At 38.5% G+C, this 12,466-nt stretch overlaps 1 protein-coding gene across 3 annotated transcripts in view; it reads right to left on the minus strand.

Annotated features, from left to right (window-relative positions):
- ELOVL6 (ELOVL fatty acid elongase 6) overlaps nt 1–12,466 on the minus strand; it is a 128,461-nt gene that overhangs the window by 63,914 nt on the left and 52,081 nt on the right. The window contains exon 1 of one of the 3 annotated variants that reach the window (XM_019636084.1): nt 1,846–1,880. The exons of the other annotated variants lie outside the window; for them this stretch is intronic. The gene's annotated coding sequence lies outside the window, so the exon portion shown is untranslated. Of the gene's footprint in view, nt 1–1,845; nt 1,881–12,466 lie in introns of those variants that run through there. 3 annotated transcript variants of the gene reach the window in all.

Below are 12,466 nucleotides of genomic sequence, written 5' to 3' on the forward strand. Positions count from 1 at the left end.
AAAAAATATATACTGTAGCAACTATCTATTCCCATGAAAAAAAAATAGGCCTTTTACTCCAGGTCTTAAGTGAGGTGAGGTGAAGTTTTAAATTTCCAACCAAGTAATAACACTATATACACTATAACCTGATCTCAATTTGGGGAAGTCATCATAAAATAGAAGCACAAGCACTTCAAAGATAAGGTATAGCTGTTTCTTTACACCCCAAAGACTTACAGTAACATAATTTTGCCTTCTCAGTGGCTTTCCGGAGGCCTTCTTGAGGAAGTTTATGTGTGAGTGGTGGTGGGAGATTAAATGCCAGTTTTCTCCTGTCTTCTAACTTGTTCACAGGTGCTATGGAAAGAGTGTAAGAGGACTCAGAGGTACTGGTCCTCTAACATGTATGACAGTTTACATTTTCTAACTATGGACTTTCACCAGCCAGTCTTAAGGGTTTCTCAATATGGTCCATTTGAGAAGCTCCTGGGGTGCTTGTTAAGATTGGAGATTCTCCCCTAGACATTCAGAATCTAGACTATTACTATGGTCTGAATGTTTGTGTACCCCTCAAAATTCATGTTGAAATCCTAATCTCCTTTGTGATAATATTAGGCTGTGTGGGGCCTGTGGGTGGTTGATTAGGTCATGAGGGTGGAGCCCTACTGAATGGAACTAGTTTATAAAAGAGGACCAAGAAAGCTCCATGAAAAGTTAAAGAGAAAAGGCAACCATCTAAGATCTGTGGGCACCTTGATCTTGAACTTCCCAGACTCTGAGACTGTGACAAAAGTTCCTGTCACTTAAGCTTCTCAGTCTGTAGTATTTTGTTATAGCAACATGGACAGACTAAGAACAAAGAGTAACTCTAAAAGTGCACTTAATTATGATTCTTAGAGGACTTTTAGACTTGAGCTAGATCTACTTAGAGGTCATCATGGTTATTTAGTTTCATATCTTCAGCCACCACTCTCCCCTCTGGATTCTTTGATTTCCTAACTCAAAGATAACACAACTGTAATGCATATCAAATTCAATTATATCTTATACAATCAAATAAAAAAACCTTCTGGCTAATATCATATTTACAAAGAAAACAAAAACCAGTGCATTACAACTAGCAAAGGCTGTGACAAGAAAGGGAAACTAAAGGAAAGGAAAAGTGGTAGACAACCTCTTATAGTCTGTGTTAACAGACAAGACATATGCAGTGAGTTGCCCCAGTACCATGACTAGAAGGTAAGTCCATTCTTACTAAGCTTCTAAAGCTTTTCTTTATGTGAGAATTTAACAAAAATTTAAAATTACAATTCCTTGCTCTTTTAAACAAAAACTGAAACCTAGGAATAACGTATTTACTTTTCTTTCACCTGAGTACTTCAGGTGAAACATATAATTTTTCAGGAACTGCTCTGAGGATGATAGTTTAGTCTAATATCAGAGATCAAAGACATTTAACTTACCTCCTAATTGATAAAATTTTTGCAAAGTTTTTGGCTCATGGTACAAAAACTAAGAGTTTATCTGGTTTGAGTGTAAGAAGAATTGTGATTCATTCATTCTTTCATATTGCTATTCAATTAATATTTATTAAGTGCTAACTATGTGCAAGGCATTGAGGAGAGTTAACAAAACAAGCACATCCCCTGCATCCTGAAGACTTTAATATTAATCTTTCGGGGGTAACAGACAAGTAAATGGAAAACTGGGGGCATAAATAATAAGGAAATACTCCAATAAAAATAATAAGGATGCACTCTAACCCAGATGTAGACAAGATGAGTAGGGGAGTGAGAACAGCAAGAGGCAGAGAAAAGAGAAAAGGCACAGTCAAACAATTGTAAAAAATTGAGTGTATCTGACCTTCAAATTTGAAGAGTATGCTGAAGAATGTTGAGCTGAATGTCCAAGAATTAGGTGGAAGCAAGCTCATGAGGGCTCTTACAGACCATGTTAAAAAGTTTCCTTTTAATCCGAAGAGCAATGGTAAGCCACTGAAGAGTTTAAATGAATGAAGTCAACATGATTTTATTTGTGATTTATAAAGATTGGTCACTAATAAAATCAAAGTGGGAGCTTGAGTAAGTGAGTGGCACAGGTTTTAGATAAGGCCAGGCAGGGCCTGGAGCTGAAGATAAGGCAGGCATGACCAATGTGGTCACAGGTAGTTCCCAAGTCTGTACACTCCCAGTTGTGGGGGTCATTTCATAGTAGCTGATCATATGGTCAAACATTCTATATATGGGTGTATGAGGTTAGTCAGATGCCTTCTGCAAATGATTGCACTCAATCACTTATCTTTTGAGTGTAGAGCACATAGCAATGTGTAATGTTTCCTCATTGGTTTTGGTGTTTATCGTGTTCTTAGATACAATATTATGCTACCTCCCATCGTGTGTCAATCGCTGGTATGCAATGTCAGTTTCAGGACTAAGAAAACATTCTTCTTCCACATTCTCAGCCAACAAGACAGAACTTGTAAAGGTAAGTTCTTAGCTCAGGTGGAACACGTTTTTGAAGATCCAAGAAAGGCTGCACTGATGAGAGTAAATAAGTGTGTGACTGAGTTACCAAGATTTTATACCACACCTCAAAGGCGAAATAAACTTTTATAAGGCACGGGTTTATCTTGCTGTGTGCAATAGATTTACTCCAGGAAAAGTGTATAAAATTTTTTTAAACTAAAGAGTATTTTGAAAACATTTGGGAAAGCTTCCCTACTTAAGAGAAATCTAATGATTATTTGTAAAAATCAAATCTTGTTACTGTATATTTTCTCAAGTGAGGTACATCTATACTGAATTGTTCTCTCTTCTAGCCAGCTGAGAGGATAGGATGCCCCCAATGTCATCTCTTGGAAAGTCTATGAGTCTCTCAAGAGATGCCACAACACCAGGGCAGACATTCTACTAAGTGATATGCTCCACAGATTTCCTTTGATTGGAACCCCAGTTTCAATGGACTGGATCATATTCAATGGACTGAATCATTAGCGAGGCTGTCTGGGTATGGTGGTATGACTGAACTGCCTGCCATCCATAATACCCTTTCTCCCTAGCTCCCTTCCAATAATTGGTCTAGGAAGGCCATGTGTTAGAGTTCTGGCAATGATACCCAACTAGAAGTGGCCAGGTGGGACCTCTGGGAAAGCTTGACTGATTTGGTTGACATGCCCCTTTGGAATTTTATTCCGTTGTACTTCTCTTTCCTGCCTACTCACAGGCCTGATGCCTGGGGTAGCGGTTATCTTACAGCAATGAGAAAGAAAGACAGTGGTGGAGAAAAATGAAATAAGCTTGGTTTCCTGATGGCCTCATGTAGCTGCTCTAGATTGTGTGCTCTGGACTTTTGTTGAATGAAACAAGAAAATTCCCATACTTATTAAGGTTCTATTTGTTGATTTTTCTGTTATTTGCAGCCCAACATACTCTTAATCAACATCCTAACTCTCTATTGAAACTTCTCGGAATATAACGTACCAAAGTTTCATTGCTACTGACAGTATGTGGAATTCTCTGGTGATTTAATAACCTGGGTGAGAACCAGCAAGCCATTAACTCCAAAATGTAAGTGTTTGTATAGTAACATTTGTATAGCCTCCTTCCATAAAGGTTGTAAGTTGCCTGATCTATGAGAGCTGTGCTGATACAAAAAAAAACAGCAGGAAAACAAAACCCAAAAATTCCACATACTTCCTGGGCATTTTGGCCACACTTATTTTCATTTAGTTGAGCTTGATTGTTAAGTATTAAAAAAGACTGAGTCCTGGATGCTAAAGCAGAAGTGACCACTGGCCCAAGGGAAAGTAACTTCCCAGAAAAAGAGGACAAAAACAGAACAAAAGCAAGCAAATTAAAGTTACACAATTATAAACACTGCACAAACCAGCCGAAAGAGGCAGCCATCAGGGATTGGATAGCAAACATAGCATGTGGGCTAAAGATTTCAACAGCTGTCCTTATTCAAAGGTGCAACCTGTCTGGCAGGCTCCTGGGTTTTCAGACTAGCTTATATGTACATGACTATAAATCTTTTTAGGATATCCAAGACAGCAAACTTATATTTGTGCTTGAATGCACATTTATATTGGCATGTAAACATCAATGAGTACTTATTTCTGTTCAAGGAGATAGTATGTGAGTTTAACACACTATAAAGATCATTAGAGACTTCTCGTCCCCACTCCTATATCGAAGCTCTAGCTGCACTGTTTTTGAGTTTTCTTTGTGTATTACAGATTCTTTGATAGTTAAGGAAGTGTCCTAAATCATTAATTCTTATAATATGTGTAGGGGCTACACCTTGGACATTGAATGGAAAATAAAGAAACACTTTATCCAATCATCTATCGAAGGTCACTTTGGTTGCTTCCATGTCTTGGCCACTGTAAATAAAGCTGCCATGAACATCGGAGCACATATCCCTTTTATGGGTAAATGTTTTCAGATTTTTTGGGTATATACCCACAATGGAATACTACTCTGCCATCAGAAAATATGAAATACTGCCATTTGCGACAACATGGATGAACCTTGAGATTATTATGCTGAGTGAAATAAGTCAGACAGAAAAAGGCAAGAAACATATGACTGCGCTGATATGTGGGACACAAAACTGAAAGCAACAAAGGAACAAGACAAACAAATAATGACCTAAAAACTCATAGACACAGACAATGGTTGAGTGGTTACCAGAGGGGGAGGGGAGGGAGGATGGTGATGAGGGTCAAGGGGGTCAAATATATGGTGATGGAAGAAATGACTCTGGGTGGTGAACACACAATGTGATAGATAGATGATGTATAACAGAATTGTACACTTGAAACCTATGTAATTTTACTAACCATTGTCACCCCAATAAGTTTTAATTTAATAAAAAAAAAGAAAGAAAATAAAGAAACACTTATAAAATATCTGTCACAATGATTTTCAAATCCCACAAACCTCCCGGTGCCATACACCATGGTTCACATGTCTGTGGAGAGAAACCGTTCCAGGGAGAGGAAACGGCAGGCTCATCGGAAGACCTAGAAGAGTTTGGGCTGCTTGAATCTAGTTGTGTGCATTATTTTTAAATCTGAACTGTTCAAACTGTTTGTTAATATTGCTTAAAGTTGGCACAGGATTTCCAAATCCCTAGTTTATTTTATGATATATAGGCAATCTTTCTTCTAGAAAATTAAATTGCCTTCTATTAACATGATGAGTATTTATCAGCAACAAATCCAAGTTACTACAGTGTATGTGAATAAAAAAAACAGAAGCAAAGGCTCTAGCTGATTTTCTTATTCAAAAAATTCATTGAATACATATATTCATAAAAATGACCTGGGGAGTCTATTTAAAAAAACAAAACAACAGAAATTCTAATTCTCTAGGTCCTATGCTGGCGAAGAGGGTCCAAGAATATGAGTGGTGGGAATAGCCCAGTGATTCTGACGTTCGCATTAGAAGGGCATGTAGGCCCCGCTTTGAGAAACATGAGTCTATACTGTTTTAGATGCCAGGGACACAAATCTCAAGCTGCTCAGTTTAGTGAGATACATAAGTAAACAACAGTGTTACAATGTTTTTTAAACATTTCCAGAGGTATGAAGAGGATAAGGAAAGAGGTCAGGCCTAAAAAGGAAGGCAGAAGTGAAATTCTCCTGCAGAAATAACCAGTTTTAAAGGAGGATTAGAACAACCAGGCTTTGGGGGGTAAGTATGGTGAGGACAAGCATTCTGTGGGGTGTGTCAGAGATCTGAACAAGGACTTTGGAATGACCAGGGCATGGAATATAGAAGCAGGAAATGAGGTTGGAGAATTAAGAGGAGATACTATCCTGAATAACTTTTATGCCCACATGGGGCGCCTTTCAACTTTTTAATCCTGCAGGTGCAGGAGGCCACCGAGAGTTTTAAGGGAACAAGGAGGCCCAGAGGTAGACTCAATTTTTAGAAAGCCCACCAGGTAGCAGTTAACACAGAGGACATACGTATACACGTATCTGGGAGGAATGTGGCCTGCTGGAGGTGGGGAGGCCAGGTAACTGCAGTTCTCATTAAGAGAAGAGGCCTACACCGGGGAAGACAGATCAAGTGAATGTCCTCTGAAAGATGGTATCAGAGTCATCATTGCCTAGGTTTACCAAAATGAATTCAACAGAGGAGGTACAATAGACAGGTCTTAAAAGCCAATCGAATGTGCAGACAGAGGCAAAAGAAAGGGTGGGTGATGATTCCTAGATTTCTGGTTTGTCTGATTTGGTAGCTGGTGTTACTTTGGGGAGCGGGGAATAAAAAAAGTGGCTTTTTAGTGTTTTACTAATAAAGATAATTAATAGAACTATAGAACTTGCTGACAGAGATGGAAAGAGGTCTATAGGGTGTAGGACTTAGAAATGCCGGGGCTGAATGAACATATCTATTTGGAAGTCATCCATGTCTGGGTGGCGGTAGTTGGAGTCACGAACATGATGAAGTCATCCAAGGGGTAGAGTCTGAAGGTTAAGGTGGAGACTAACTGGGAGGGGGCATCGCCACTTAAGGGGGAGGTAGAAAAGAAACAAGCAGGAAAGAAGAAGAGACAGCCAAAAGGTCTAAAAAGAAAACTAAGGTGTGTAAAAAGAAAAAAGGTTAAAGAGAGGTCCAAGAATCAGAGCACTGAAGTCAGATAAGTACTGATAAGTGTTCCGCTGTGACCTGAGGTGGCCTATCAGTGCCTCCTCTATGAATGGGTCGTTTATTTCTTCAGTAAATACTGCCTGAAGTCACCTGGGTGCCTGGTACTGTGCAGATAAACCTCAAACCTTCAGGACAGCCTCATCCTCCTTTGAAAGCATAGCAAAAGCATTTCCATTTCCTTACAAATATTACACTGTATAAAGTGTGAACATGGAGTGAATTTGTATATAAAGCACTTGTTGATATTGCACTTGGAGAAACAGGGAAATAGGTGACATGAGGAAGGGGGAGGGGAGAAAGCCCTGGCAGCAGGACCCTCTCATCCTCTGCCCTTGTTTTCTTCTTAACCCTTTACTTAACTCCTACATCTCTTTAGGGAGCAAAGTCCTAGGCTGAAGAGAAGTAGTTATTTCCCAATATACTCTTGGTATTGAAGGAAGAAAATTAAGATAGGAAAGAAAAAGTCAAACTCACCAGAGTAAACTAAAATATTTCTAAGCTCTGACTACACTTTGGAGAAACCTCATCTCCTAGTTAGGTAGCATTGACTAAATGTCCATTTCTTCTTTTTTTTTTTTTTTAATAGAACAAGCCTATTGATTTTTTTATTACTCAAAAGCTTCCTATTACTAAGCTTTCTGACTCTGTGCTTGTGCCTTCATCACTTTCACAGCAATTTCCTGCTCCTCAATAAGGAAAGTGCGTTTCAGCCACAGGCCCATTTAGCAGACATGGACCCACCATAAGCCCTGCTGTCATGTGTCTTTGTTTTAGACATAAGAACACCCCTTGAAATTGGCTTGGGCACACACCACAAGCAGATTTTGGTGCTTTTCCAACCTTCTTGGTATAAAGGTAAACAATTCTATTACATTTTGTTAGAGGCTGTATTGTAGGAGAGCCTGTGATGATATGTTAATGCCTCTAGAGACTGTCCCCAGAAGAGTATCCATTACTCAAAATGACTCTAAAAACGTAACCTCAAAAGCCCCAAAATAACAATTATTAGAAAGCCTATCTGTATCCCTTTAGACAAATAGAACTGATAATATCCATCACACTTTGACAGAGTAAATCCTGCGATTATTTCACTTATCCATCCATCCACCTGTTCAGGAAATATTTACTGAGTTTTTCCTAAAGAGTATAAGTGTTAAGAAGATGAAGTCCTCGAGCTCATGAAGCCTACGTTCTAGTGGAAGGCAGAAACAAGCAACCTGGGTCTCCCCAGCAATGTCATAATGGTGTATGTTGTGTACAAAAGCATGGCAAGTGGCCTGTCATATATCGAATAGAAATATATGGAAATAAATGTTCAAAACACTGAGAGAAAATATTTGACTTCACAATTGATATCTGGTTCTGATCCCCACAATGTATTTCTTCCTTCAGAACTCCATCACTGAGATCTACCAGTTGCCAAGCACCATTTTAAGCACAGTGTGGGGGAGAGGCATGAAACCACTTCCTGCCCTCAGTCTACCGACTAGCAGTAGTTTCACACATGGGAGAACATGGTTGGTCATAATAAAGTTATTATGCTAAATTATACTAAGTCAGCTGATGGAGGGATTACTTCAGGCTATAAGAGAAGAAGGCCTCTGATAGGACTTATCCCATAGCAGGATAGGGAATGGTGAAGATCAGGAATATAACAAACATTCCAGAATGACGGAACAGTATGAAACAAGAGCTAGAGTGTCTGTCCAGAGAATGAGGGTTATCCCAGTTGGATAAATGTGTTTGATATTTTATTGATGATGTGGGAAATAAGGTAGAAGAGGGAGTTTGGGACAGAACTGTGCAGGGCCTTGCATTCCAGGCTAAATATGTGAGGCCTTTACTTTTACTTACATTCACTAATAGACCTGGAAAATAGAAGCTAGGACACTCCTTTAGTATGCGGATGTACGACTGGATGAAGGTGGGAGAATCTCCTTACAGCATCAAGGAAGTCACTGAAAATAATCTGAGGATGCCTAGTACTGAGATGTTTTAACTTGTACCAGAGTCCAGTGTTCCTTAGGACTTTTCAGGCACTGTGCTAAGAACTCGATGTGGATTTCTCCTTCGATATTCACATCAACTCCACAGGTATGTGTACCATTCCCATTTGCAGGAAAATTGGCAAGGTTAAATAACTTCCCTAAGTGCACAAATAATAAGCAGTGGTGTTCTGGGTTCAAGCTGGTCTCTGTATGACAACAAAACCAAGGTCAGCACTGTGGAGGACAAAAATTTTAATTGAATTAGCAAACCTGAGGAGTGAGAAACACATGTAATGAACCTCAATAAGGGCAGTTTAGGGTAGCAGGGTAAGTTGCCCAGGGAAGAAGACAAGGCACAAAAGATTTTAAATTCAAAAATGGATAAGCTCAGAAGTAGGTAAAGGCTTTAGTGGGAAAGAAGCCAACCAATGGAGGGACTGCAATATAGCATTCTCTTCCCTTCCACCATTCTTCCTTCCTTCTCTCTCTCTTTTTGTAGTCAATCTCACCAAGGCTGCCTAGAAGAACAATGAAGTAATCCTCTTGTCCTCCACAGAGTTCTGATCCATACCGGACGCAAGAGACAACTTAGGGTACAGAGATGAATAGAATCAGAATATTAGATCTGTGAAAAAATATCAAAGGGAACCAGGAAGAGAGAAGGCTGACCATAATTTAGTATGAGGTCTTCAAAGAATTGATCTCTACCGTTACTAACATCACAAGAACTTCAATTAGACATAAAACTGTGATTCTAGTAGAAAATGAACTTTTCTTCTAAACTTAGATATGTGGTTAGGATGTTAATTTAATCAATCTACATTGATTAATGATAAATATAAATGGTTAAGTCTGGTTTATTTGAAGAATATCTATAGTGGGCCCCTTAAAGCATTGATCATGAAGACTGTACATTCACTTGTCAGAAAACTTAGCTCAACACATCTTTGTTTCTCTATTAATGTTATTTCGTAGGATTCTAGATATTTGAAGTTCTAAGTATTATTTTGGTCTGAGTTTTCTAGATCAATATCTCAAATTCCCATTTCACCTTTTGACATATCAAAACTGGGAATCCTGCCTTAGGAATACACATATAAATGAAATACTTTAAATAAATTTTATGCTTAAATTCAATCAATTGTAAAGTTAAAGGCTGTGTGATAGTTCTGGATAGAATTCCCACAAATAGGCTTATCGTTAATAAAATGTTCACTCTTTATTGAATGTCTTATTGAAGACATGAAAAATGGTTAAGTGGTAATAGAGAAAGTGTGCCCTTCTACAAACAGAGCTAGTACCGCTGATTGTGTTTCATTGACTGATAAGTACAATCATGTAAATTTGGGGCAATCAGCACTTCGTCATAAACTGAATTAGAGACTGGAGACATAGTCTTCATATCAGTTTATGACTATTTTCTCATTAACCCAGAATAACTAATTCAGGAGGATTTGCCACTGATCTTTAATTACACCAGCTGCACCCAATATCCACATTAAACAACATTATTTTACCCTCTGAATAGCTGGCTCAAGGTCAGCTGTGGTTTTTGGAGCTTCATACCATCTCTGTGTGTTTCTGGTCCTCAAATTTAATTTATTTGAAAAGCTGCTGTTTGAGGCTGAATTAACAAAATTAGCAGCTAAATAACAATCACACCATGTCCACCTATATCCTTATATAGAGCACAGAGAGAAGTCCTGGGAAGGGTAATAAAGGTGGAAATGGAGAAGAAATAGAAGCCTGAGAAGGAAACCTTCTTCCAAAAATGTCCAGGTGTTTTCTGGGATTGTCAATTAAAGAGCTGTGGGACTCACATCAATGCAGAATTACTCCCTTGGAAGACCAAGGGTGCCATGTTAAGTATATACATCAAAGCTTGGCAGGGAAAATGGCACCTGTGAAAATTTTATGGCTTGGTACTATATATAGGTCAAGAAATATAATAAAACTAATTTCTTTGGCTTCCTTATAAGAGTGGAAATCAAAAGAAATTTAGGCTAGACTTTTGGGTTAAAAAGAGTACATTTTAGTTCCCCCCAGCACTAGAAATCAGTGATTCTTTGATTCAGTCTGGATTAAATCTACCAGGGTTGGGTGTAACCCTGCAGTACTGGCGGCTTGCCTTAGTGATTTTCCACTTTCTGGCTGCTTCCTCTTAAGAAATTTACCATTGTGACTAACTTTCTTTGGGAGCAAAGTTGGAAAGCAGAGGTCAAAGTCAATCAGAAATCGAGAAAACTCACCTTCCAGTACCTGGTGAAAGGGACGTTTTCACTATGAAGCATCAGCAACTGTCTAAGGTTTTATACCGTATTTCCCCACGTATAAGATGCACCCTTTTCGAAAAAATTTGGGGTCTAAAAACTGGGTGTGTCTTATACAGTGGTTGTAGACTTTTTTTTTACTTGCATTTCCCGCAAGTGATGAGGAGTTGTATGAATTTTATAATGAATAAAACTTTTCAGTAACTTTATGTAATACATTTTTTTCAAATTTTGGGCCCCAAAATTAAGGTATGTCTTATACATGGGGAAATATGGTAACCTATTTTGACTTCACTGTAGAGATGTTCTATCCATGTCAAGCTCATGAGTATAACTATGGCAGGGTTTAACTGTCTAATATATCACCTACATTATTTCCATGAGATGAAATTATTGTCTTTTACAAATGAGAAAACTGAGGCTCTTAAGAACGTAACTAATAGATGACTGATAAATAACAGATCCAGGATAAACAGTGTCCAATTCTTTCTTCCGTCCACTCAACTTCTGCTCACATTGCTATAGAAATGCAGAGAACAATTCCCCCCTCCCCATTGCTTAGGTTTCTCAATAGCAGTAACCTACTTTAGCAACACAAGATGCTTTGTAATTTACTTTGTAATTTACTACTGATGTAACTACTTCACTAGGGATTTACCAGTAACTTTTAATTTGGTGAAACATGACTAATAAAAACAATCAAACAACAACCTTCTCTTTCTTCATGGCCTCCTGGTTGTAAAGCAAGCTAGTAATATAAGGTTTGTGCCAATAATATATACCCCATTTCTCTCTCTCTCTCTTTCTCTCTTTCTTTTTTAAGGAGTGCGCCCTCAGAGCTGCCCATGTGGAGATCGAACCAGACACATTGGTGTTCTCAGCACCACGCTCTAACCAACTGAGCTAACCGGCCACCCCTGCCTCATTAATTTCACAAATACTTATTGGACAACTATTGTCTGCCAGACACTACGCTAGGTATTGGATACACAGTACTGAAAAAGATGGTACCACTGTGAGCCTCACAGACCTTGTTCTATAGAGTAGGGGAAAGACAGACGCTAATCAACAAATAAATAGCCCACTACGATGTGTTTTGAATGAGTGGAAGAACCACCCAGGGAAAAGGAACTGCATACTGGAAGCCTGAAAACTAGAGTTTGGTTTGTGTAAGGAGCTGAAAAACGGTCACTGTGTGGGTAAGACATAGGCAAGATGAGGGAGGGTATGAGATAAAAATGGAGTCCTAAGCAGCTCTTAAGTGTGTGCCCCAAGGCACCTGTTGCCCATTTTCATGCCTCCAATCAGCCATGACTTGAATAATTGTATTGTAACCCAGAAACTATTACAGATTAAGAATATAAACATAAAAATATAATAATACCAACAGACTAACTAAACCAAGGTCAGAGTGTTCCATCTTTTTAAATGAAGGTTTACATTAAGTTAAATCATTATAATTATAGATACTGATAAAGATACATTCCATAGCTAGATAACTATACATACAAGTATCTCTAGTATTCAAGAAAAAGGTATTATCTCTCAAGATAGGAGGTTA

The sequence above is a fragment of the Hipposideros armiger genome, unplaced genomic scaffold, assembly GCF_001890085.2.
Source record: "Hipposideros armiger isolate ML-2016 unplaced genomic scaffold, ASM189008v1 scaffold_26, whole genome shotgun sequence".
NCBI classification, from domain to species: domain Eukaryota; kingdom Metazoa; phylum Chordata; class Mammalia; order Chiroptera; family Hipposideridae; genus Hipposideros; species Hipposideros armiger.